We start from the raw sequence: 26,427 nt of genomic DNA, 5'->3' as shown, positions 1-26,427 counted from the left end.
AAAGCTGGATGACTTAAACAAGAGAAATTGATTGTCTTGTGGCTCTGGTGGCCAGCAGTCGGAAATGGAGGTGCCAGCAGGGCCACACTGCCTCCTGCACTTGTCAGGGAGTCCTACCTTGCCTCGTACTAGCTTCCTGTGGTCTCCTGGGAGTCTTCAGTGTTCCTTGGTTTGCAGATGCACCAGTCCAATCTTCCGTCTGATCCATGGCCTTCTTCCCTGTGTCTCTGTGACTCCGCGTGTTCTCTCCTCTTATAAGGACACCGGTCATCTCAAATGCTGCGATTACAGGCCTGAGCCACCGTGCCCAACCTCTTAACTTTTCATTATGGAAATTTCCCATATGCACAAAAATAGGGGGAGAATTGCACCATGAACCCCCATGCACCCATCATCCCACTGCAAGAACTTGTCAACATTTTGCCAATCTCATTCCAGTTCCCACTTTTCTTTTCCTTCTTGCTATTTTAGGATATTTTAAAGCAAATTCCAGACATTTCTTTTCACCCACATCCAGGGTGCATTCTTGATGTAAGGATTTTGTTTTGTTTTATACCCCCATGCCATTGCCACAGTTAATAGATTTAACATGAAGAAACTAAGATTCTTGCAGGTGGAGAAAAGATCTAATTACCACGTTAAAGCCTCTCCTACTAGCACTTCTCAGATCTGAACGTGTATGCGACTCACCTGGGCATGTTGTTAAAATGCAGATTCTGGCCCAGCAGGTCCTTCTGGGTGAGCCCAGGGACTCTTCTATTTCAAAAGCTCCTAGGTGATGCAATGCTGCGGGTCCATGGATCACACAAGAGGACGGGTCAGCCAAACACCCACAACAACGGGGTGCAAAGTCCTGACTGTTCCTGACTGCAGGGCCTTCAGTGAACGGGGAAGCTGGGGACCATTTGAGAAAGAAGGGAGGTTTTTCGTATCAGCTCCAGGCCTTGTAGAACTGCCAGGGAATAACAGACACAAGGTCAGCAAAGTCTAACCAACAGCACGAGTGCATTCATATGCCACAACCACTGCAGCAAAGAACCAGGAAATGGGGGGCTTCAAACAATGTCTGGGCCGGGTGCCGTGGCTCACACCTAAATCATCTCGGCACTTTGGGAGGCTGAGGTGGGTGGATCACTTGAGGCCAGGAATTCGAGACCAGCCTGGCCAATATGGCAAAACCTCATCTCTACTAAAAATGCAAAAACTAGCCATGCATGGTGGCAGGCACATGTAGTCCCCGCTACTTGGGAGGCTGAGGCAAGAGAATGGCTTGAGCCCGGGAGGTGGAGGTTGCAGTGAACTGAGATCATGCCAGTGCACTCCAGACTGGGCAACAGAGCAAGCCTCTGTCTTTTAAAAAAAAAAAAAAAAAAAAAATGTCTGGAGGCCAGAAGTCCAAAATCAATCAAATGTCAGCAGGAGCATGCTCCTTCAGAGGTTCTAGGGGAGAATCCATTCCTTGCCTCTTCCAGCTTGTAGACGCTACTAGAATTCCTCAACTTGTGGCTGCATGATCCAATCTCTGCCTCTGTGATCACCTTGCCTCCTCCTCTTCTGTCTGGGTCTCCTCCTCTGGAGGAAGAGTGTCAGGCCTCTGAGGCCAAGCTAAGCCATCATATCCCCTGTGATCTGCACGTACACATCCAGATGGCTGGTTCCTGCCTTAACTGATGACATTATCTTGTGAAATTCCTTCTCCTGGCTCATCCTGGCTCAAAAGCTCCCCTACTGAGCACCTTGTGACCCCCACTCCTGCCTGCCAGAGAACCCCCCTTTTTCTTTTACCTACCCAAATCCCATAAAATGGCCCCACCCCTATCTCCCTTCGCTGACTCTCTTTTTGGACTCAGCCCACCTGCACCCAGGTGAAATAAACAGCTTTATTGCCCACACAAAGCCTGTTTTGTTGTCTGTTCACATGGACACGCATGAAAAAGAGGGTCCTTTTTTTTTTTTTTTTTTTTGCGATGGAGTTCCACTCTTGTTGCCCAGGCAGGAGGGCAATGGCATGATCTCAGCTCAGTGCCACCTCCTCCTCCTGGGTTCAGGCAACTCTCTTGCCTCAGCCTCCCCAGTAGCTGGGATTGCAGGCATGCGCCACCATGCCCGGCTAATTTTGTATTTTTAGTAGAGATGGGGTTTCTCCATGTTGGTCAGGCTGGTCTCGAACTCCTGACCTGAGGTGATCCACCGCCTTGGCCTCCCAAAGTGCTGGGATTACAGGCATGAGCCACTGTGCCCAGATAAAGGTGTCCTCTTATAAGGACACTTGTCTTTAGATATACAGCCTACCTAAAATACTCCAAGATAATCTCAAGACCCTTAACTTAATTACATCTGCAAAGACCCTTTTTCCAAATAATGCCAACTCCACAGATTCCAGGCACAAGGATCTGGATATATCTTGTGCAAAGCCACCATTCAGCTCACTACACTAGAAAGAGGAAAAACAACTAAGTAACAAAAGGCGCAGAAGAAAGAACAGATGCAGCTTGCGTGGCAGTGGCCATCAAGGCAGGCTGGGGTAAAACTGTGTTAACAGAACCCCCAGATGGAACTCAAGTGTGGCCGTCTACTGCCAGCTACTCACAGAGAATGTTTTTGTTTCTGACAGCGGAGTAAGAGAAGAGGTGGGAAGAGAGACAGCCCATTCTCTGTTGGCGTAATTCCTAAGGAATTGTGCCTCTGTCTTCGGGTCACTCTCACATCTTGTTTAAGGATAAAATGATTTATTGACGGCCTTAATTAAAAAGCAATGCCAATAGAAGCAGCCTCAGCATTTTTCATTTATACTTACACATGAGCGAGAGCAGTTTAGGGAAACGGGTGCCTTCAGGTTCTGTTTTCTCCATCTAGAAAAGGGCTGCCTTCGTGGAATGCTGGTCCTGGGGAGAAGCCTCATTTCTATAGCAGGAATTGATACAGTTTTAAATTCCAATTGGTACACGGAGCTACCCATCCTCATTTCAAGCACTTCTGGTTTGTTCTGGGTTCAGTGCGTGAGCAATGAATAGAACTCTGGGGAGGAGGATTTGGAGCGAGCGTGGTTTTGATCCCCAGAGGGAGCTGTTTTTCCATCAATGTCTTGACTGTGATTCAGAATGGGCTTCTGGGCTCAAGATGGGGGTACTGGGCTGATTTAAGGCAGGTGATTGACTTGATTTGGTGGCTACTTTTATACTAGCTGGTTAACGAGCTATTTTCTTCATTAGTTTCAGGCATGTGAGCTTAATGACGCATTGGACCTCCCACATTACAAGGAAAATAAAGATGTAGCTTATATGGTAAGTTCAAAGGAGTTAGTGAACGAACACAGTAGGGCCACAAATTATTGTTAAAGACATGAAAGCATGAAAGTGTATCTATGTACAAATGGACTCTCTGCAACCATACTGTTCCACCTGAAAATTAGTAGATAGAAATTCAGCAAATGCTTGGACAGGGGATACTCTCAGAAGTATTCTGACTAACTAGCATGGTTTCTTTTCATATCACTAAAGTAATTTCTTCTCAAATTGACTCTAGACTAAATCTTATGATACCTACTTGTTCTGATTGTACTTAGCCACCTGCAAATAAGGTGGGGGCAGTGGTAAGAGGAGCTGTTGAATGAAATTAAACATTTGTTGGATGCCTACTGAAGATAAAGCCCTGTGCTTTGTGCCAGGGAGATTCCAGAATAAATGGGGCACAGACCTACTCTCAGGAAGCTTTTGCAAACTAGTGGAGAAAACACATCTGCAGGCAATGACTTATGGTATAAGAGGAAATGGGGCCAGGTACGGTGACTCACACCTGTAATCCCAGCACTTTGGGAGGCCGAGGTAGGTGGATCACTTGAGGTCAGGAGTTCAAGACCAGCCTGGCCAAAATGGCAAAACCCTGTCTCTACTAAAAATAATTTAAAAAAAAAATTAGCCAGGCTTGATGACATGCACCTGCAATCCCAGCTACTCGGGAGGCTGAGGCACAAGAATCACTTAAACCTGGGAGGTGGAGACTGTAGTGAGCCGAGATCCGACCACTGCACTCCAGCCTAGAAGACAGAGCAAGACTCTGCCAAAAAAAAAAAAAAAAAAGAAATAAGATTGGTGTTGAATGGGAAATCTAAGCAGGATGGAATGGCAGGAGAGCGTCCATTTGCCCAGCTCCAATAACACTTTTGACAGCCATGACAATATTGCAGGGACACCCATTCCTCATGTTATCTGAAGCCCTATGAAGGCTTGCGTCTGGAGGCTGGTTCAGTCTTGACTTTAAGATAAGGGGATACAAGGAATGATTTTCATCTATTCCAAGCCAATAGTCCAGCCAAAAATCTAGGTCTGAGACGATGAGAAAAAGCAAGTCATCAACCATGTCAGCCATTTCATCATCATCATCATCATCATCATCATCATCATCATATCATCATCAAAAACAAAAGACAGACCTGTAACCGTCTTGTGTGCCTGACTCTCATCTTAGTTCAAAATATAGAAGTAAATTCTATGGCCAGTGAACGATGACCAAAATGGCTCTCATCACTCTTGTCTGCCACCATATAAGACGTGGCTTTTGCCTTCCACAATGATTTCCAGACTTCTTCAGCCACATGGAACTGTGAGCCCATTAAACCTCTTTTTCTTTATAAATTACCCAGTCTTGAGTAATAAAATAGTGGTTTGTCCACAACATCAATGAACGATGCTGTCACTTGTTCCAAACACATATCATTTAAGAGGTTTGGATAAACAACAACCTAAAATAAATAAGCACTAAGCAAACTCAGGGCTACATAATCCCTGTGGTGAGGTAACTGACAATGGGTACAACTGGGACAGTTTACTGTTAAATCACTTCTATCTACATGTGCCCAAGCAGTGAGACACTTGGTTTTAATCCTAAAAAATCATGGTGCACATTTACTCCTGCCTTCCAACTGGGCTCTAACATCACCTCCTCAGAGAAGCCTGCTTTTCTGTGCTTCCACTCTGCTTTTTTTCAGCATTTAGTAGAGCATCAGTCACCATCCGTATCTGGGAACAATGACTATAAGAAAGAGAAACCCATTTGCATGAGCTTGAGGACAAGGAGCACACCTTATCTCTAACAGGCAAACTCATGGGCACGAGAAACAGATGAGAGGCCACCAGAGCATGGAAACTGCAGTTACAGAAACAGAAACCAAAATTCCTCTTTCTCGCTCTCAGAAGCCCATGGTCCCTTTTTTTTTTTTTTCAGACGCAGTCTCGCTCTGTTGCCCAGGCTGGAGTGCAGTGGTGTGATCTCAGCTCACTGCAAGTTCCACCTCCCGGGGTTCACGCCATTCTCCTGCCTCAGCCTCCCAATTAGCTGGGACTACAGGCACCCGCCACCACACCCAGCTAATTTTTGTATTTTTAGTAGAGATGAGGTTTCACTGTGTGAGCCAGGATTGTCTTGATCTCCTGACCTCATATCCGACTGTCGTGGCATCCCAAAGTGCTGGGATTACAGGCATGAACCACCGTGCCCGGCAGCCCATGGTCTTTCTTATCAGCCCTGTGGACTTTCTTATCTCTGCTTCTCTCACTCACAACCAATTTTCCCTTTTTGCTGGTGGCCCATTATGGCAGCCAGTAGAGCCCACCACCAGCTGATCCATCAGTTACTGGATATCTTGGAGAGGGAGGGAGGGAGAGAGAGAGAATGACAATTGGGCTTCTGGCCAACCAATTGAGTATAGGGAGGGGAAGTACCATGGTACAAATAGGGTGCCAAGACCTGCTTTCCAGCATGGCCAGTGAGTAGGGAAATTGAGAGAAGTTACCTGCAAACACAGCAGACATCTCAGAACATGCTCTCTGTTCTTAGTTCTCTCTCCTGCCTTCTCCTAGATTGTAAATATCACAAGACAATCTAGGATAGTACTTGGCTCAAAATATTTGAGAAAGAGAAAAAGGAAGGCATTGGATCAAACTGTGGACTTCATGGTTTCCTATATTCACTCTGCAAGTTTTTGGATTTTTTGTTTTTTGAGACAGAGTCTCGCTCTGCTGCCCAGGCTGGAGTGCAATGGCATAATCTTGGCTCACTGCAACCTCCACCTCCCAGGTTCAAGCAAATCCCCTGCCTCAGCCTCCTGAGTAGCTAGGATTACAGGCACACACAGCAACACGAGTTAATTTTTGTATTTTTAGTACAGACGGGGTTCCACCATGTTGGCCAGGCTGTTCTCGAACTCTTGACCTCGTGATCCACCCACCTCGCCTTCCCAAAGTGCTGGGATTACAGGTGTGAGCCACCACACCTGGCCGACTCTGCAAGTATTTAAGTGAATGAATGTCAGTCCCTGAGAATCAAAAGAAAGGCATTGAATCTCCGTTAGGTTTAATCGTGGTCAGCAGCTGTGGGGTGTCCTGGGTTTGAGATCTGTGGGATGAGGAACAAGCAGGTTCTCCAAACCACCACGCAGGGAAGGGAGGTGTTAACTAGGCCAAAGATGATGGGTGGGTACGTGCCTGGGTTTCAAACAGCTTATGCCAGGCCTAAAAACCAACGCTGAGGCAGAAACTGTATTAAGCAAATTGATGACACATGGAGGGGGTCAAAAAGTTTAATATTGTTAAGAAGAATACAAATATTGATCATGCAATATGTTATGGTTATCATGCCATCTCCTGCTACACACCAAGTTTCCTTTACCACGAGATAGAAGAGATTTGTGGATCTGACCTACTCCTCCAAATTGTAAGGTCCCTGAGAGTGGGCTCATGACATTCACGTTTTATAAATGTGGCATAAAGGCCCATGCTGCCTGCCATGTGGCCCAATGCCAGTTCGATGCTGCATTCAAAGAACCATCATTCCGGCATCCAAGCATACTTAAAGGCAATTGAAATGTTTTCCGCCGTCCCTCAAGACAAACACCAAAGAAAAATTATTTTCAAAATGCATAGCAACACTTCTTAAAATCTTATTTTCCCATCTCTTTCTCTCTCTCTACCACATTCCCAGGAGTTTCCCAGGAGCAAAACTGTCATAAAGACCCAGGAGCAAAATGATTAATGACTTCACTATATCTGATTCTGATTTAGTTGGTTTAGAGTGGTGTCCGGGCATACGTATTTTTTAAAATCTTGCTGGGCACAGTGGCACACACCTGTAGTCTCAGCTACTCAGGAGGCTGAGGCAGAAGAATCACTTGAGCCCAGGAGTTTGAGTCCAGCCTGGGCAACATAGCAAGACCCTGTCTCTGAAAAAAAAAAAAAAAAGCAAAAACAAATCTCTCTCAGCTGCAGTCAGGGTTGATAAGTAGTTGATCAAATAATTGTGGTAGCCAACCTTCGCAATGGACCTTAATATTCCCACCTCCTGGTGTTATTCATTGTGGAATCTGCCTTAGCTAGTCCTCAATTGGGTCTGGTATCCAGGCCCCACCTTGAGAGGCTAGTCCCACCTCCTACCCCACACATGGTTTTACACTTACATTCAAGACTGGCCTAAAAATGTAAAAAGTACTTGTTTTGACCTTGTTTCCAATGAAACAACTATTCTAAACATTCATTTAGGATGATTAGGGAAATTTGAACACCAGCTAAATATTAGAAGATATTTGCTTCAAAATAACCCAGCTTGGTAATGAGATGAAGGCGGCTGAGCCTGGTGATAGGCACAGAGGGCTTCATTATCAAATAGAAACAAGTGGAAAAAAACAGAATCTTTTCCATAATAAAAATGTAAGGTAAACACGAAAATGTATTGAGTGCATAAAAAGAATCTATGGTCTCACAGGCATTAGCTTATAATTTGAACATCAAAAATAAAAGTGACGGCCAGGTGCAGTGGCTGATGCCTGTAATCCCAGCACTTTGGGAGACCAAGGTGGGTGGATCACTTGAGCCCAGGAATTTGACACCAGCCTGAGCAACATAGTGAGACCCCCATCTCTAACATAAATAAATATAAATAAAAGTGACTAGAATTGATTATAGAACATCAACTCTATTTGAGTCTATAAAGATTACTGGTGGAGGGGGGCAATGAGGAGAAGGAGAAAGATAATATATTTGTGACCTAGATTATTTTCCTTAGTTTTGAGAGAATCTTTGGGTCTCCTGGGTCTTCTAGCCCAGTATTTATTTTTATTTTTTATTTATTTATTTATTTCTTATTTTTTGAGATGGAGTCTCACTCTCTCACCAGACTGGAGTGCAGTGGTGCGATCTCGGGCCACTGCAACTTCTGCCTCCCAGGTTCAATCAATTCTCCTGTCTCACCCCCCAAGTAGCTGGGACTACAGGTACCTGCCACTTCACCCAGATAATTTTTTTTTTTTGAGACAGTGTCTGGCTCTGTTGGCCAGGCTAGAGTGCAGTGGTGTCATCCCAGCTCACTGCAAGCTCCACCTCCCAGGTTCATGCCATTCTCCTCCCTCAGCCTCCCGAGTAGTTGGGACTACAGGCACCTGCCACCACGCCTGGCTAATTTTTTTGTATTTTTAGTAGAGACAGGGTTTCACTGTGTTAGCCAGGATGGTCTCGATCTCCTGACCTCGTCATCTGCCCACCTCAGCCTCCCAAAGTGCTGGGATTACAGGCATGAGCCACTGTGCCTGGCTGCACCCAGCTAATTTTTGTATTTTTTGTAGAGATGGTGTTTCACCATGTTGATCCAGGCTGGTCTCGAACTCCTGACCTCAGGTGATTCGCCCGCCTTGGCATCCCAAAATACAAGGATTATAGGCATGAGCCACCACACCCTGCCTATTTTCCTTAGTTTTCAGAGAACCTTTGGGTCCCCTGGGTGTTCTAGCCCACTATATCTCAAACTTTGCTGCACCGAGGACATTGTTGAAATGCAGGTTCTCATCTGGGAGGCTCAGTGGGCCAGCAAATCTGCATTGGTTTAGGAAGCTCACTCTGAGTAGCAAGCTTCAGTGAGGACCAGGCAGACCCCTGCCTGCCAACCTCCTCTCAGCTGGGCTTAACTCTGGCTCTCTCCTGCCAGGGTTCCTCCCCTCAAAATAGGAGCTATTTTCAAAAAGTCTCTTGGAAAAAAAGCACTGTTTTAAAATTGGGATGTTTAGGATTGGCCATCTGCTCACCATGGGGTTTTAAGACCTTTGCCCAGACCCCTGCAACCAATTTAGAACTGACATCTTTCCTTTTGAAGGCCCCACTTCACACCATATTAAATTCATTAAAATCAACCCCCATGACAGGCATATCTCAGGCATCATGCCCTAAGAACGGAGTTGCAGCTGATCACTTGACAATGTTGCAAAGTATTAAACATGCATTCATTTCAGCTTTGCAGTTTTCACATTTAGGAGCCAATTGTCTTAGGTCTAAAGCATTCATGTTGAAGCATTGTTATGGGCCCCAGACACTATGCTTCCCAGCCTTAATGGCCTCTGCAATGCTGGTTCCTACTACCCCACCCCTGGGTTCCGGCCGGCTAGCCCATGCCACCTCACTGCTCCCCCATTCAAGTTGCCTTAGATGTGTGGTTTCCAAACTCATCTACACTTAAGGTCACCTGGGATTTTTTGTAAATCTTCCAAAACCCAGGCCACACCCCAGAACAATTAAACCTCAACCTCTGCAATGGGACATAGCATCCATTTTTTGTTTTGTTTTTGAGGTGGCGCCTCGCTCTGTTACCCAGGCTGGAGTGCAGTGGCACAATCATAGCTCATTACAGCCTCCAACTCCTGGGCTCAAGCAACCCTCCCACTTCAACCTCCAGGGTAGCTGGGATCACAGGCGGGCACCACCACACCTGGCTAATTTTCAAATTTTTTATAGGGACAGTATCTCCCTATGTTCTCCAGGCTGGTCTCAAACTCCTGGGCTCAAGCGATCCTCCTGCCTCAGCCTCCCAAACTGCTGGGATTATAGGCGTGAGCCACCATGCCTGGCCATCAGCATCTGTATTTTTTGAAGCACAGACGAGTATGGGAACTACCGCCCTAGACTGGGCTCAGTTTCCTAGCCCTGTCTGACCGCAGGATTCGGCTGGGCTGCTTCTGAAAACAGAGCTCCCCAGGCTCCTTCTCAGGTAATTCTGATTCATTAGGTCTGGGGTGGGCCCTGGAATGTGCATTTTTTATGAGATCCCTCTGGGTGAATCAGGCTAAAGCCAGTTTGGGACCTGAGACCTTGGAGATCACTCCCCAGCTTCTCTCCTAACCCATTTCCCAGCTTGGCCCACCTCACCCAGGCTGTGTCACGTCTGACTTCACAGATTACACCTGAGATGGAAGCCCCAGCCATCACAACGTGAGAACATTTTACAATGAGGAGGAAATGCCATATACATTTTAAAACGCATTCAGGATTAGCGTTCACCTTAAATTGACAGACTCTGAGAACGGGCTGGTCACGTGCTGTGCACAACCCTTAGTGCTCTTCTGTGACTAATGTTTGGATAATTGATAGCTGGAAGCTCAGGAAGCCTCTCTCAGAGGGGTCGAAGTTAACTTCCTTATTTCTGAGGTAGGGAAGAAAATGAGGATGTCCTGCCTTTTGCTAGACTGAATACTGTCCTCCAAAAATTCACATTCACCAGCAATTCCAGAATGTGACCTTATTAGAAAATAGGGGCAGGGCATGGTGGCTCATGCCTGTAATCTTAGCACTTTGGGAGGCTGAGGCAGAAGGATCACTTGAGGTCAGGAGTTCGAGACCAGCCTGGCTAGCATGGCAAAATGCTGTCTCTACTAAAAACACAAAAATTAGCTAGGCATGGTGGCGTGCACCTGTAATGCCAGCTACTTTGGAGGCTGAGGCTGAAGAATCACTTGATCCCAGGAGGCAGAGTTGCAGCGAGCTGAGATTGTGCCACTGAACTCCAGCCTGGGCAACAGAGCAAGATTCCATCTCAAAAAAAAAAAAAAAAGAAAAGAAAAGAGGGTCATGGCAGATCTAATTACAAAGAGGTCATATTGGAATAGCGTGGACCTTAAATTGAGTAATAATGGCATCCTCATGGGAAGAGAAGAAGAGACAGAGACACACAGGGGAGAAGGCCACATGAGAGTGAAGGAAGAGAATGGAATGATGTGGCCACAAGCCAAGGATTGCCAGCAACCACCAGAAGCCAGAAGAGGTAAGGAAGGATTCATCCCTAGAGCCTTCAGAGGGAGCACAGCCCTGCCCGTTTCAGACATCAAGCTTCTGGAACTGGAGAGAATGACTTTCTGTTGTCCTGAGCCACCCATTTGGGGAACTTTGTTAGAACAGTCACAGCCAGGTCATGTGCTCCTGAATGCATCTCAGGCATTAATAAGCACTGTCTTGGCTGGGCAGGGTGGCTCACCCCTGTAATCCCAGCACTTTGGGAGGCTGAGGTGGGTAGATCACCTGAGGTCAGGAGTTCGAGACCAGCCTGGCCAAAAAGGTGAAAACCTATCTCTATGAAAAATACAAAAAGTATCCAGGTGTGGTGGTGCAGGCCTGTAGTTCCAGCTACTCAGGAGACTGAGGCAGGAGAATTGCTTGAACCCGGGAGGTGGATGTTGCAGTGAGCCAAGATTGGGCCACTGTACTCCAGCCTGGGTGACAGAGTGAGACTCCGCCTCAAAAACAAAACAAAAAACTGGGCACAGGATTTGAGTAGTTATTTTTCCAAAAAGATACATAAACGGCCAATAAGCACATGAAAAAATGTTTGGCATTACTAATCATCAGGGAAATACAAATCAAAACCATAATGAAATACCACTTCACACCCACTAGGATTGCTGTAAAAATAAAACAAAAAAAAAACAACAACAAAAAAACCCGTGGAAAATAACAAGTTTTGCTGCGAATGTGGGAAAATTGGAATCCACATAGCCTGGGAGTGCAAAATGGTGCAGCTATTTTGGAAAACAGTCTAGAAGTTACTAACAAGGCTAGACATAGTTATCCTACGACCCAGGAATTTATTCCTATGTAAATACTGAGAAGAGGTATATACGTCTTTATGTAGACAAGTTTTCATTTCTCTTGGGTAATTTTCTAAAAATGAGTTGTACATTAAGTATATGTTTAACTTCATAAAGACCCTCCAAACATGTCTTCAAAGTGGTTGTACCATTTACATTCCCTTCAGCAATGCATGACAGTTCCAGTGACTTCACATCTGCCAACACTTGTTTTGTCAGTGTTTCAAATTTTAACTATTCTAATGAGAACATAATGTTAATCCATTGGGTTTTAATTTGCGACTGCGTGATATCCACTGACCTTAAGCATCTTTGTTATGTGCTCATTATCCATTTTTTTAAATGTCAATTAAGATCTTTTGCCCATTTTTATTTGGGTCATTTGTTATCTTACTATTGAGGTGTAAGATTTCTTTAAATATCTTGGATGTCTTTTGTAAGATACATGTGCTAAGAATATTTCTTCCTAGCCTGTGGTTTGCCTTTTATTTGTTAACAGTGTCTCTCAAAGAGCAAACATTTAACATTTTTATGACGTCCAACTTCTTCTTTTATTCCCTTTTATAGATTGTGCTCTTTGTGTCATATCTAAGAAAACTTTACACCTCCCCAGGTTGTAAAGATTTCTCCTGTTTTCTTCTAGAATTTTTGCTAATTTCAACTTTTTTCTTTAGATCAATCAATTTTGAGTTAATTTTTATGTATATACCATTTTGGGGGAGTCAAGCTTTTTAAGACATAATTTACATACATTAAATCCGTCCTTTTGCAGTATAGCTTTATGGGTTTTCTTAAACACACACAGTCATGTTACCAGCATCAATCTCGAGAATTTTAGCAGATTAATCAACCCCCAAAAGTCCCTCCTGCCTCTTTGTGGCCAGACTCTCCCCCGTCTCTGGAAACCACTGATCTGTTTTCTATCTTTACAGCTTTGCCTTTGCCAGAATGTTGTAAATGAAGGCTTGAGCCTGATGTCTTTTACTGACATAATGCATTTGAGGTTCATCCATGCTTATGTATATCAGTAACTCATTCCTTTATACTTCTTAGTAACATTCCATTGTCTGCAAATACAGCATTTTGTTTGTTCATTCACCAGCTGATGGACATTTGGGTTGTTTCCAGTTTGGGCTATGACGACTAAAACTGCTTGTTGTGAGTTGAATTGTATACTTCCAAAATTCATATATTGAAGTTCTAAACCCCAGTATCTCAGAATGTGAACTTATTTGGAAATAAGACCATTGCAGGTGTAATTAGCTAAGAAGACGTCACGATGAAGTAACTTGTGTCTTTAATTCAGTATGACTGGTGTCGTGTAAGAAGAGGAGACGAGGGACGCACATGGAATAAGAAGCATGTGAAGAAAGAGAGACGCATAAGGAGAAGATGGCCGGGTGAGGACAGGAGTAGAGATTGCAGTGCTGCATCAACCAGCTAAGGAGTGGCCGGGGCTACTGGAAGCTGGAACACATAGGGAGGGTCTTCCCCTAGAAGCTTCAGAGGGAGTATGGCATGGCATTACCAATTCCTTGATTTTGAACTTCTAGCATCCAGAACTGTGAGAGAATTACTTTCTGTTGTTTAAGACACCCACTTTGTGGTTCTTTGTTATGTAGCAATCTCCTACAGCATTCATTTCAGGCTGATAACAAGGATGATGATGCAAAGCCTGTGTGGAAGTGGGGCTGAAACTGGTTACGAACAACCTTTTCTAGGTTGCAATTGATTCTAGGAACTGGAGTTGGTAGAGAAAAAGTTGCCAAAAATGGGGAAAGTAGAGAGTCAGGGACAAATCAGATCAGACTGAAAATAATTATGCCTTTGGCTCAGAGACATTTATTCATCAATCTATTTAGTATGGTTGATAGTTGTGAGACACACAGACAACGAAACCCACACTCCTATCCCAAGTCAAAATATCTGAAAAGTTCACGCAGCTCTTACACAGTTACTCAATAAATACCTAATAAATAATACCTATAGAATAACTAGGTATATGGATATAAATATGAATAAGTGATTTTATGTTACCACCAACTTGTTAAGATTTTACAAATTAAAATATCAAGGGGTTGATTTTTTAATTAGTAAGGGAGTCTACAGGGGAATAGAAATTTCATGAACTCAAAAGGCATCCACGTGTTTACTAGGATAATTCAATCTGTCCTTAATTTATTTTTATTTGTAATTTCACAGATTCTTATGCTACCTTTGCAACATATTGCTGACAATATATGAAGGTTAGAAATGACAAATGGGAAAGATTTAGATCCCTTTAAATAAGATAGTACTATTTTTAGAGTTAGATCTTTGGTTCCAAAAATTTCTACTAGCATTTACCATTTGCTATCACTGGGACAACTATTTGGGATACAGGTATCACCCCTCTAGAAACTTAACGTTTTAGTAGGAAAAACAGATGTGTGCACAAATGTGATCAATGTGCCTTAATAGGTTGTGCTGGCTGGGGAGTAGGTGGGAGTTGTGAAGCAGATAAAGAAATGAGACTGAACAAAGACTTACTAAATAATGAGTTACATAAACACATAAGTTTGGGCAGGTAAGAAAAAAGAGTGGGGAGTGTAGGGAATGGTCCACGCAAAGGCATCAGCATGGGATTAGGGAGCCACATGGAGTTGTGTATTGCTAACAATGTGGCCAAAAGGAAAGTGGGTGATGTAGGTGAGACTTGAAGTAGTTGGCAGGTGCCAGTGATCAAGGAATCACAAGGAATTCCTTTTTAATTCTTTTCTCTTTTTTTGTTTTTTAAACAGAATCTCACTCTGTTGCTCAGGCTGGAGTGCAGTGGCATGCTCTGGGCTCACCGCAACCTCCACCTCCTGGGTTCAGGCAATTCTCGTGCTTCAGCTTCCCGAGTAGCTAGGATTACAGGCACGTACCACCATGTCTGGCTATTTTTTATATTTTTAGTGTAGACGGGGTTTCACCATGTTGGCCAGGCTGGTCTTGAACTCCTGGCCTCAAGTGATCCACCTGCCTCAGCCTCCCACAGTGCTGGGATTGCAGGCATGAGCTACTATGCTCAGCCTACAAGGAATTTCTTTATCCTACAGAAAGCATCACTGCTCCAATATTCATTTCACCCTGATTTTTTTTTTTACATATATGACAACCAGAAAAAGCTATATTGCATTTGACTAATCAATAGTATTCCCACATTAAAAAGTTTATAACAAAATATATTCTTAGCCAGAACAAAAACTTCAGGGCTAGTTTGATATCAAAATAGCTTTAATTAATAGATGAAATCATTCAACCAATCAACTTTGTTTTTTTTTCTTTTTTTTTGAGACGGAGTCTTGCTCTGTCACCCAGGCTGGAGTGCAGTGGCGCCATCTCGGCTCACTGCAAGCTCCGCCTCCCGGGTTCACGCCATTCTCCTGCCTCAGCCTCTCCGAGTAGCTGGGACTACAGGTGCCCGCCACCACGCCCGGCTAATTTTTTTGTATTTTTAGTAGAGACGGGGTTTCACTGTGGTCTCGATCTCCTGACCTCGTGATCCGCCCGCCTCGGCCTCCTAAAGTGCTGGGATTACAAGCATGAGCCACCGCGCCCGGCCCCCAATCAACTATTTAGTGAGCTTTTACTATGTATATAACTGTGATGGTTAATTTTATATCAACTTGACTGGGCCACAGGGTGCCCAGATATTTAGCTAAACATGATGCTGAGTGTCTGTGAGGGTGTTTGTGGATAAGATTAACATTTGAGTTAGTAGACTGTGTAAAGTCAGTTGCCTTCCCTGGTGTAAGTGGACTGCATCCAATCCAACAGGGGCCTGAATAAAACAAAAAAGCCTCAATGAAGGATAATTTGCTGTCTCTGCCAAATTCCCCAATATAACGTAAATTTCACCTCTTCCCCTAAAGTCGCTATTACATTTACTTTTAATATCATTGATTAATTCTGCCTGTTTTTGAATTTATATAGCTGGAATCCCATGATAGGAATCCTTTTTGTGTCTGGCTTTTTTCAATCAATATTATGTTGGCGAATGATCTATACTTTTAAAACTTTCCATTCTACACTATACAGTATTCCATTTTATGAACATATCACAATCTGTTTCTTTTACTGTTGATAGACATTTGTGTCATTTCCGGTTTGCTTTTCTGTTGTGTTTGCCATTATGCATAATGCATTTGTGTACATGTCTTTATGAGGATGCTATACACATTGAGGAAGTCAAAAAAGACCCTGAGTGTTAGTGTGGTGGAACTGCTCTCAACTGTTGGAAAAAAACCAGGAGGAATTGGTTGGGGGGCTGAGTTTTGTGCCATTTTTGGCTAAATGAATAGAAGATTGCTATGCGATGTCATCCATGGTCAGGAAGGAAACAAAAGTTTTTCATTTATGCTGTGGGCAGGTGGCAAGTCTGAGATATGTCTGTCTTTTTATTGCATTGAGTCAACCAAAAGCTTTGGAATGAGATGAATATGTATACACCTTGCACATTTTGATTAAGTCAGCTTCATGTCCATAATCTAAATATGAATTTAGAGTTTAGATTATGGAGATGTTCAGACAGAAATCAGAACATCACCATCTCCTTTTTTTTTTTTTTTTTTTTTTTTTTTTGAGGGGGGTTTTTGTTTTCACACCCAGGCTGGAGTGAAGTGGCGCAATCTCGGCTCACTGCAAGCTCCACCTCCCAGGTTCACGCCATTCTCCTGCCTCAGCCTCTCCGAGTAGCTGGGACTACAGGCGCCCGCCACCACGCCCGGCTAATTTTACCATCTCCTAATTGAGGAGAAAGTAGAATCCCTTAACAATATAAAACTTTTCTGATCTGCTCACAAAAATGCATCAAGAAACACCTGGCCAGGTGCAGTAGTTCACACCTGTAATCCCAGCACTTTGGGAGGCCGAGTGGTAGGACTGCTTGAGCCCAGAGGTTTGAGGCCAGTCTGGGCAACATAATGAGACCTCATCTCTACAAAAATTAATAATAATATGATATAATATTCTTTTTAAAAAGAAACACTTATACTTCATTTCTCCGTGGGTTAATCTGGTGATTTGTCAAATCTCCCAAATTTCTAAAAATTTATACTTAGATTTGGGTATCCAATCTTTTGGTTTCCCTGGGCCACATTGGAAGAATTGTCTTGGGCCACACATAAAATACACTAACATTAACAATAGCTGATGAGCTGAAAAAAAAAATGTAAAAAGTTCTCATGTTTTAAGAAAGTTGAGGAACTTCCATTGGGCCGTATTCAAAGCCGGGACGTCCCGGGCCAGTGGTTGCACAAGCCTTAGATTAAGGTTGCTCAAGTCCATCTTCTCATGCAGAGACTCACAAGCGTCCCCTGGTGGCCGAGAGGATCAACGGCAGGCTGAAATACCAAGATTTTCCAAGTCTGATTCTAGCCTTTTCTATTTTCTTGCACAAGTCCTGACCAAAAAAAAAATAAAAAAAAAAAAGCAAAGAAAATAGGGCCAGGCGCGGTGGCTCACGCCTGTAATCCCAGCACTTTGGGAGGCCGAGGCTGGTGGTTCACGAGGTCAGGAGATTGAGACCATCGTGGCTAACACGGCGAAAACCCGTCTCTACTAAAAATACAAAAAATTACCCGGCGTGGTGGCGGGCGCCTGTGGTCCCAGCTACTCGGGAAGCTGAGGCAGGAGAATGGCGTGAACCCGGGAGGCGGAGCCTGCAGTGAGCCGAGATCGCGCCACTGCACTCCAGCCTGGGGGACAGAGCGAGACTCCATCTCAAAAAAGAAAAAGAAAAAAATAGAAAGATTTGCTTGTAAATATTCAGACTCAGATTTCCCTTCTTGCCTCCCACTGGAAACCAGAAATATTTGAAAATGTAGTGAAGAACATTTCCCAAACCTTAAGAAAGGCTGCTCCATCAGCGGCTGCCAAGAGTTAGGCTGACCTCTTGCCTCGCTCCTCGCCAGGCCCCGTGCACACCAATTTAGATGGCTGTTTTTTTGCTTTGTTTTAATATGATCACAAGTATAATTCACACTTTTAAAAGAAAAATAATACAGACATATAAAAAACGAAGTATGAAATGTCCTTACTCTTCCCCCCCATTCCTATTATCCAATCCTGTAAACAATAAACCTCTGTTCACTGTTTGGACGTGTCTTTAGACAGATAAGGCCTGTTGGAGGCTTCTTCATACTAAACTGGCAGAAAATCGGAAAAAATAATGCAGCAGGAAGCACCATCTGCTACATTTCCTGATTTGTAGAAATGCCTCAATTAATGAATTTAAAAATACCCCCACGAGCTTTCAAAGATCCAAAATGTGTAACAATGGACACTAATGTATGAATAAATACTAAATCTCAGACTTCCTTTTGGGTATTAAACAGCACCATTTAAAGAATACTACAATTTTCTACTAGTTTATCCCACATTTGGTGAAAACTTTCTTGCGACTGGTGTTAAACTATATAAAGTCAAATGAGTTAATTGTCAAACTTTTTAAAATTTATTTTTGTTTTTTTGAGACAGGATCTTGCTCTGTTGCCGACTGGAGTGCAGTGGCTCGATCTTGGCCCACAGCAACCTCCACCTCCTGGGTTCAAGTAATTCTCGTGCCTCAGCCTCCCAAGCAGCTAGGACTACAGGAGTGTGCCACCATGGGTAGCTAATTTTTGTACTTTTGGTAGGGAAGGAGTTTCTACCATCTTGGCCAGGCTGGTCTCAAACTCCTGGCCTCAAGTGATCTGCCCGCCTCAGCCTCCCAAAGTGCTGGGATTACGGGCATGAGCCACTGCACCTGACCCCAACTGTCAAACTTTAAGAAATTCCTTCTTATGTTTTTGAGACAGGGTCTCACTCTGTCATCTAGGCTGGAGTGCAGTGTTGTGATCATAGCCACTGCTGCCTCAACCTCCTGGGCCAAGTCGACCTCCCTCTCAGCCTCCTGAGTGGCTGGGACTACAGGCATGTGCCATCACACCTGGAGTTTTTTTTTTTTTTTTCTTGTAAAGATTCAGTCATTCTATACTGCCCAGGCTGGGCCTGGACTCCTGAGCTCAAGTGATTCTCCCGCTTTGGCTTCTCAAAGCCCTGGGATTACAGTCACGAGCCACTGTCCCTGGTGAAATCAAACTTTTCTAACAGTTCTCTGGACCTAAAGACATAGGCATCTCTGTCAGCTAGTCAAATCTTACAATCCTCTCTGTTCACTACGTCAGTACTACTGACTAGATACCAGTTTTAGGCTAAGGAAGATAACCAGAGGATTCTCCCTCAGTGACCCATTACCATGTTATTGTCCACTTATGTCTCTTAACACTTGTGAGTTTATGTCACTGTCATTCCTGTGTTTTACAAATGCTGTCTGTTATGTCTTAAATTCAAGCCATTCCTTTCCCACCCCCTAGCCTCTGCCCTTGTATCTGCAAAGGGCAATCTGAGTGCTCTGGCTACAGAGCTACCTGTGCGTGTCTGCTGTGAAGCCCCAGTTATTTCTCTGTATTCACATGTAAGACAGACACCTACTCTGTGTCCCACCAGATGCTTGGCCACAAATGTAAGAGTATTGGGCCATTCTCACATTTATGAAGAAATGCTCAAGACTGGGTAATTTATAAAGAAAAGAGATTTAATTCTGCTTCTGAGGAGGCCTCAGGAAGCTTACAATCATGGCAGAAGGCAAACAGGGAGCACGCATGTCATGTGGTGAAAGCAGGAGCAAGTGATAGAATCGGCAGGTGCCACACACTTTTAAGTGACCAGATCTTGTGAGAACTCATTCACTTCCACGAGGGCAGCACCATGGGGATGATGATAAACCATTCATGCAAAATCTGCCTCCGTGATCGTATCACCTCCCACTAGGCCCCACCTCCAACATGAGGGATCACCTCAACATGAGATTTGGGCAGGGACACACACCCAAACTATAAGTAACACCAGGTTTCTGCCTGCAGGGAACTTTCATTGTAGTGGAAAAGATAAATGGAGAAGCAGGTCATTAAAAACCAGGGCCAAGGACGGCATAGACCTGGGGTATTAGGTAAGCTCCAAAGGTGGTCACTTAATTTGTATGAAGGTTGGGTGGTGATGGAACCATACAGATGAGTAGTGTTTAACCAAGTGAAGAGGAGTGGGAGTGAACGCTAGACAGAGGGAGATGCGTGAACAAAGGCCTAGGGTTCTTCTTTGTAAAGAACAGTAACTACCAAGGAAGATAGCTATGCCTCTGCCTTTCGGGCACGGAACTCTTACATGTGATGGTTTTGCCCATCTCCTAGATGACAAGAAATTCAAGTGCCATCTGGAATTTCACCAACTTCATTGCAACTGTAAGTACACATAATGTTAGATTTATCTTACAAATGCAAAGAAATGCATAAATTCACCTCTGTTTCACACTTCGCTATTGGAGAAATATTAGATTGCTTATTGATAAAAAGAATGTTAGGTGTTAAACATAATGAGAAGAAAAAAAATCCTTAGTAATTAATTTGTCTTCTTTGTACAATGTTTGGCGTTAATAGCTTTAATTTTAGGGCAAACCCAGGTGGTCAAGCCATTAAGATTTTATCTTTAGTAGCTGAAGAGAATAGTCTGTTTACCAATTAATACAGAATGATTGAGTGAAATGGACAAAACCATATGTTTGAGTGGTCAATGGAATTAACCAAGAGAGGAATTTGTAGGATGGTAATACTTAAATTGATAACTCATTGAGAGGCATTTTCAGATAATGTAAAGATCCTTTCTAATGGGCCAGTTCAGGAATGAGTCCAAAGCACCCTTAGCACAGAAAGGCCATGATTATAATTTTACAAGGAAAATGGTAACGCCATGTTAACAGGTAGATTGGGCTGTGTGGCTATTTGTAAGAGGTATATAAAGTAAATAGGGCCTGAGATTCACCAAATGTAAAAGAGCCACACAGTCTTGGAAAAGCCCATCTTAGCTCCTAATAAGGAATATAAACTTCCTTCTTTTGTGGTAATGTGTTGAATTACAGTTCCATATATTACCAACGTATTTTACGTATTTTGTGTGTGTGTGTGCTGGGGCTTTTCCTCCACTGGGCAGTAGCCCTACTGGAAACAATGGCTTAGCAAGATACGCGGGGAAAAAAGTCAAACTTTGGGCTTACTAGGAAGGAGGCAGTGTGCACTGCAGGGGATATACTAGAGTGATATATGGGCAGGGCCCTGAGATGGTGCCCTCTGCCCATCCACACCCTCCGATCTACAGCAATCCTAGAGAAAATGGCAGGAGAGACTGTTCAAACCGACTGAAATTGTTTCCAACACCCAAAGGAAAAAGGGATAAAAGTACAAATTAGTTCCATTTATAAAACCTTTAAAAAAAGAAAACGGAGGGAGAACGTTTGCAATCAGATATCAAAATATACCATAAAACTATAATGAATTTTAAAAAGTGTGATATTGGCCTAGAATAGATAATTAGAACAGTGGAAGGAACCACACTACACACACACCCCGTTTATTACATATAGTCAATTTAACCTCAATGAGAAAAGGTTCAGTTATTCAATCTTGTGGGTAAGGAAGCTTATTCAAGCAAGACACAAATCCCAGATAATTCTTATTACTTAATAAACACTTCTGTATGATCAAAGCTACTTTAAACAAAGTTAAAGGAAAAAACTGATTAGAATAAAATACTGGTAACATGTAAGATGAAAAAGTCCCTGTCCATAATATATAAATAGTTCCTATAAGGACTGGGTGCCGTGGCTCATGCCTGTAATCCCAGCACTTTGGGAGACCAAGGCAGGTGGATCACCTGAGGTCAGCAGTTTGAGACCAGCCTGGGCAACATAGTGAAACCCCATCTCTACCAAAAACATAAAAAAATTAGCTGGATGGGTGGCATGCGCCTGTAATCCCAGCTACTTGGGAGGGTGAGGCAGGAGAATTGCTTGAACCAGGGAGGCGGAGATTGCAGTGAGCCAAGATAGTGCCACTGCACTCCAGCCTGGGTGACAGAGCAAGATTCTATTTCAAATTAAAAAAAAAAAAACAAAAATAGCTCCTATAAGCCAGTAAGAAAAAAGACAAATAATCTAATAAAAATGTTGAAAGAATATGAATGGCCAAATTCACAGAACAAAAAATACAAATGAAGAAAAAATAACTTCAACCCCAATACTAGTCAGGCAAATGCAGATTAAGATAAAAATTAGAGGTTATTTTTTAACCTAGTAGATTGGAAAACAATTTAAAAGTCTGTTAACATCCAGTATTAGCTAAGGTTTGGAGAAATGGACCCCTACAGCTCTGCTAGTGGAAGTGCACATTTGTGTGTCATGAGGAAAGGTCAAACTTTGAAATTTAAATTGAAAATGCTTACATTCCTTGACCCAGAAATCTTGTTTTGAGGTATATTTCTTAGAGAAATACTCAAACATCTTCAAGGAGAAGTATTCTAGGGTATCTATTGCAACACTGTTTGTAATGCCAAAAAATATTAACTAGAAACACCTAGATATTCTGAATGGACGAATGGGGAGTGAAGTAGGCTATTCGGTTCTACACAATAGAGTATTATGAAGCATTTAAAAAAAACGGGCTCTGTTTCTGCTTACAAGGAAAGCTCTCCAAGAACAATTCCCAGAATAAAATGTCCCAAGTCTCTTTACTGAAGGCCTACCAAGTACTCGTCATAATAAGGGGGAAAGGCCCCGCATGGTGTGTCATCTTGAAATCACATAACACCTCTGTTTTCTCTTCTCGTTTGTCTTTCTGAAAATCATAATAGACAGAAGATTTTCCCCACTTAGATATATTCTCAGCTTCCAATTTTCTCGTCTCCTATTTCCTATCTACTTCAGTTTTAATTTAACATAATTTAATTTTAATTTGTATTTTTTTAGAGATGGAGTCTCCCTCTGTTGCTTGGCCTGGAGTTCAGTGGTGCAACCGCAGTTCACTGCAACCTCTGCCTCTCGGGTTCAAGTGCTTCTCCTGCATCAGCCTCCCACATGACTGGGATTACAGGTGCTCGCCACCACGCCTGGCTGATTTTTGTACTTTTAGCAGAGACGGGGTTTTGCCATGTTGCCCAGGCTGGTCTTGAACTCCTGACCTCAAGTGATCCGCCTGCCTCAGCCTCCTAAAGTGCTAGGATTATAGGCGTGAGCCACTGCACCCGGCCTAATTTAACAGAATTTAACTGAGCAAAGAATGATTCACAAATCAGGCTCAAAAATTAGACACAGAAACAAAATAGGTTCAGAGCAGCTCTGCGCTGCTGTGTAGTCAGAGAAAATTGATGAACAAAAAAGGAAAATGATGTACAGAAAAGGCAGTGAGGTACAGAAGCAGCCGGATTGGTTATAGCTCAGCATTTACCTTATTTGAATGTGGTTTGAACAGTTGGCTGCCTGTGATCAGCCAAAACTGTGTGATTGGTATACAAATACGAATATTTCACTACCCATTCTTCTGAGCATCTAGGTGTTTTCTATTCACCCATTCATTAGGTGTCAGGTCTGTAAAGCAAAAATAAAACTCTAAGGTCCCCCCAACCAGCTGAATAGACTTCCTCCTCAGCCAAGACTGTTTTAAAATTTAATCTGAGAGACTATTTCAGGACTTGACGGGAAGTGGGGTTCAAATATGCCTCATGACACCTGTCAGGCATTAATATCAATGCAGACTTTAAGTCTGATAAGAAACATTTTACAATCTCATTTCTAAATGCACTTCTTAAAGTGCAGTATTGTTCACCTGGAATATTCCACTGTGATTTTAAATCATCTTTAGTAAGATTTTGACAGTTTTGTAAGCGTTTGCTTCTTCCAGGGACTCATATTTATCCATGTAAATGTAGGCATAGCTGCAAGGTGGAGTGTATTCAGCTCTTCAGAAATTGAGGGTTTCATTTTACGGTGAATCTTGCCTTTGGCTCTCAGATCCCCTTGATCAACTTTGTCAATGATTTTCCCTACTAAGCATGTTAAGAAAAAGAAACAAAGGGTGACCTAATACAGAAATCCCTGCGAATTTCCAAAATCCAAAGTTCACAACCCCCCTGCAATGTTGTCATTTACTGCCAGTTCCTGTCTGACCCAATCAGACATCTGAGGTCTCTAACTGGATCCAGGCTAGTTAATTCTTGGATCCAATCTGATCCTGGACCCAGTCCAGTTTCTGTCACAACTTCTGAATGCAGTTTGGATAAAAAATTTGCTCACACAAACTCAGACAGCTCAAATCATAAATCCGCGGGGCTTCAGAATCTGAGAGAGAATTTAGCAGTAATACCCCAGTTGTGAGACGGCAATGGACACAGTGGGCTGGTGAGTACTGAAACTCCCTCTGCAAAAATTCTAACAGTGAGAAAATTTAACCACCCCACATCTTGCCTGTACCCTTCAAACTGCCCTTCATTCTTCCTGGGCATGGGCCAAGCTAACTTCGGGAGACATTTAGTTTATAGTTTAAATGATAATAGCTCTTCTCCCAAACTCAACCACATTTTTAAAGCTGATGAGAGACCACCAGGGTAAGAGGATGGCAGGAATCTGATTTCTGCTAAGGTGTAGACATAAATGATTACCTGCCATTATTCTGGAGGTCACAAGACATGGCACTTCCTCAATTACTCCTGCAAGTCACATCACTATTGTAGAACCCAGGATCAGCCTTTTCAGATGTCTTTTCAGGTTTTTGCTTGTCTGATGACTGATGGCTCCACCCAGACCTGCCATCCACTCCCGCGGCCCCATCCAGAAGTCGCTCAGCGTGCATGAGGACCATCTCCAACATCCCTATCATTGTACCCCCAACCAACCAGCAGCAAGAACCTATTGCCTAGTCACCTCCCCTCTCTTTCCCCAACTATCGTTGAAAAAGTCTGGCTTCCCTCAGAAATGATGCCACATATCTACAACTATCTGATCTTTGACAAACCTGACAAAAACAAGAAATGGGGAAAGGATTCCCTATTTAATAAATGGTGCTGGGAAAACTGGCTAGCCATATGTAGAAAGCTGAAACTGGATCCCTTCCTTACACCTTATACAAAAATTAATTCAAGATGGATTAAAGACTTATATGTTAGACCTAAAACCATTAAAACCCTACAAGAAAACCTAGGCAATACCATTCAGGACATAGGCGTGGGCAAGGACTTCATGTCTAAAACACCAAAAGCAATGGCAACAAAAGCCAAAATTGACAAATGGGATCTCATTAAACTAAAGAGCTTCTGCACAGCAAAAGAAACTACCATCAGAGTGAACAGGCAACCTACAGAATGGGAGAAAATTTTTGCAACCTACTCATCTGACAAAGGGCTAATATCCAGAATCTACAATGAACTCAAACAAATTTACAAGAAAAAAACAAACAACCCCATCAAAAAGTGGGCAAAGGACATGAACAGACACTTCTCAAAAGAAGACATTTATGCAGCCAAAAAACATATGAAGAAATGCTCATCATCACTGGCCATCAGAGAAATGCAAATCAAAACCACAGTGAGGTACCATCTCACACCAGTTAGAATGGCCATCATTAAAAAATCAGCAAACAACAGGTGCTGGAGAGGATGTGGAGAAATAGGAACACTTTTACACTGTTGGTGGGACTGTAAACTAGTTCAACCATTGTGGAAGTCAGTGTGGCGATTCCTCAGGGATCTCGAACTAGAAATACCATTTGACCCAGCCATCCCATTACTGGGTATATACCCAAAGGACTATAAATCATGCTGCTATAAAGACACATGCACGCGTATGTTTATTGCGGCACTATTCACAATAGCAAAGAGTTGGAACCAACCCAAATGTCCAACAACCATAGACTGGATTAAGAAAATGTGGCACATATACACCATGGAATACTATGCAGCCATAAAAAATGATGAGTTCGTGTCCTTTGTAGGGACATGGATGAAACTGGAAAACATCATTCTCAGTAAACTATCGCAAGGACAAAAAACCAAACACCACATGTTCTCACTCATAGGTGGGAATTGAACAATGAGAACTCATGGACACAGGAAGGGGAACATCACACTCCGGGGACTGTTGTGGGGTGGGGGGAGGGGGGAGGGACAGCATTAGGAGATACACCTAATGCTAAATGACGAGTTAATGGGTGCAGGAAATCAACATGGCACATGGATACATATGTAACAAACCTGCACATTGTGCACATGTACCCTAAAACCCTTAAGTATAATAAAAAAAAAAAAAAAATCTGGCTTCCAAATTTTCTGGGGGACTGATTCAGGTAATAATAAAACTCCAGTCTTCTGTTCAGCCAGCTCTGCATGAATTAAGCTCTTTCCCTATTGCAATTTTCCTGTCCTGATAAACTGTCTCTATCTGGGCAGGGGGCAAAATGAACCCATAGGGTCGTTACAGTACCTTGCTGGGTCACTCGATATTCCTGGAGGGTCACTGGAAGCGCTATGTGAATCCCACTTCTGATCCTGTAAGATCCTCCCTGGGGCCTGAAAGCCTAAGCGGTTGAATAACTCCTCCCTTCTCAGGCCCAGCCCCAGGCGCAAGGCCGCTTGCGTCAGCAGCGTGCGTGGGC

General features: G+C 43.2%; 2 long non-coding RNA genes across 5 annotated transcripts; one reads left to right on the top strand and one right to left on the bottom strand.

Annotated features, from left to right (window-relative positions):
• LOC131383992 (uncharacterized) lies at positions 1 to 26,427 on the bottom strand. 4 transcript variants are annotated; one of them, XR_009214431.1, is made up of 5 exons: positions 23,230 to 23,396; positions 17,762 to 17,899; positions 2,798 to 2,904; positions 687 to 952; positions 1 to 314 (listed from the first exon to the last, which is right to left on the bottom strand). It is a non-coding gene; the product is annotated as an uncharacterized LOC131383992 (long non-coding RNA). The 4 variants fall into 4 exon arrangements; XR_009214432.1 differs by lacking the exons at positions 17,762 to 17,899; positions 23,230 to 23,396 and adding an exon at positions 26,256 to 26,427; XR_009214429.1 differs by lacking the exon at positions 17,762 to 17,899.
• LOC131383991 (uncharacterized) lies at positions 13,138 to 24,735 on the top strand. The gene is made up of 5 exons (XR_009214428.1): positions 13,138 to 13,293; positions 18,395 to 18,526; positions 20,146 to 20,196; positions 22,752 to 22,875; positions 24,546 to 24,735. It is a non-coding gene; the product is annotated as an uncharacterized LOC131383991 (long non-coding RNA).

This window comes from Hylobates moloch, unplaced genomic scaffold (genome assembly GCF_009828535.3).
Source record: "Hylobates moloch isolate HMO894 unplaced genomic scaffold, HMol_V3 SCAFFOLD_8, whole genome shotgun sequence".
Lineage (NCBI taxonomy): Eukaryota > Metazoa > Chordata > Mammalia > Primates > Hylobatidae > Hylobates > Hylobates moloch.
This window is presented reverse-complemented; position numbering and strand designations above follow the sequence as displayed.